Source organism: Ailuropoda melanoleuca, chromosome 9, assembly GCF_002007445.2.
Source record: "Ailuropoda melanoleuca isolate Jingjing chromosome 9, ASM200744v2, whole genome shotgun sequence".
Lineage (NCBI taxonomy): Eukaryota > Metazoa > Chordata > Mammalia > Carnivora > Ursidae > Ailuropoda > Ailuropoda melanoleuca.
This window is the reverse complement of record NC_048226.1, coordinates 32,003,076-32,004,617: the sequence shown is the minus strand read 5'-3', so window position 1 is coordinate 32,004,617 and position 1,542 is coordinate 32,003,076. Positions and strand designations below refer to the sequence as shown.

Here is a 1,542-nt window from a genome sequence, read left to right as displayed (position 1 = left end):
GTCTGCCTTCGGCTCAGGGCGTGATCCCGGCGTTATGGGATCCGAGCCCCACATCAGGCTCCTCCGCTATGAGCCTGCTTCTTCCTCTCCCACTCCCCCTGCTTGTGTTCCCTCTCTCGCTGGCTGTCTCTATCTCTGTCAAATTAATAAATAAAATCTTTAAAAAAAAAAAAAAGAGTTCTGAATCCTACTCTCCAGGTTCAGACCTAGTTTTTGGCGACATGGCTACATGCACCAAGAAGGTTGAAATCGTTGGTGAATATGGGACTGGTCATGGTGCATCCCCCAGGAAAATGCTGAAGACGATTGAAATAAGCCATCACGCCAAGTACACTTGCTCTTTCTATGGCAAAACCAAGATGAAAACGAGCTGTGGGGATCTGGCATCATGGTTCCCGCATGAAAACAGTAGTCGGTGGTGTCTGGACCTGTAACACCACTTCTGTTGTCAGTGAAGTCTGCCATCAGAACACCAGAGGAGTTGAAAGACCAGTGGAAGCTCTGCCATTTGAAACACTGCTAGCCTGTAATAAATTAATTTATACAACAACACGAAAAAGAATTCTGAATCCCAGAATTGGTGGTCTAGATTACAATGTTTTTTTTTTTTTTTTAAGATTTTATTTATTTATTCGACAGAGATAGAGACAGCCAGCGAGAGAGGGAACACAAGCAGGGGGAGTGGGAGAGGAAGAAGCAGGCTCATAGCGGAGGAGCCTGATGTGGCTCGATCCCATAACGCCGGGATCACGCCCTGAGCCGAAGGCAGACGCTTAACCGCTGTGCCACCCAGGCGCCCCATAGATTACAATGTTCTTAAGCAAAAGTCAAGAAGTTGTATTTCAAGTGAAAAACCTACTGTTGGCACAGAGGTGAAGTTAAACTATCTCCAGGACAGTGACCAAGATGAAGGCCATGAAGTCTACAGGGCATGTTACAATCTGAGAGTCCCAAGTATAAGACCACAGACCTTTCCAAGGCCGGCTATTGTAGTAGCCAAGAAGATAACATAGGAGTAGCTTCCCCCACAGATAACATGAAGGCATCCGCATGAACCAACTTTGGTCACCTAAACTAACAGTCACATGCTGTCAGACAACGTGTTCTGTTTAAAGAACACTATCTGGACTTAAACCAGCTTCGCTTTCTGCATCAGTGACTGTAAAGAAATGCTGTTGACCCTTAAACAAAACAAGTTGGAACTCCGTGTGTCCACATATGCCCAGACTTTTTACAGTACAGTATTGTAAATGTATTTTCTCTCCCTTATGATGTTCTTAATAATATTTTCTTTTCTTTAGCTTACTTTAAAAGTTTAATATATAATATAAAAAATATGTATTAATTGTTTATGTTATTGGTAAGGCTTCTGGCCCGCAGTAGGCTCTTAGTTAAGTTTTGGGGGAGTCGAAATTTACACTAAGGTTTTTGACTATGCAGGGGGTTGGTGCCCCTGATCCCCTCATCGTTCAAGGGTCACCTGTAATTCTTTGGCTTCAGGAGCTCCTGATCTCTGGGCTCCCTTTCATTAGTGTCATCCTC

General features: G+C 44.0%; 1 pseudogene; it reads left to right on the top strand.

The window, feature by feature from the left end:
- Positions 1-221: 221 nt before the first annotated feature.
- Positions 222-523, top strand: LOC109489488 (annotated as a pseudogene).
- Positions 524-1,542: the final 1,019 nt, after the last annotated feature.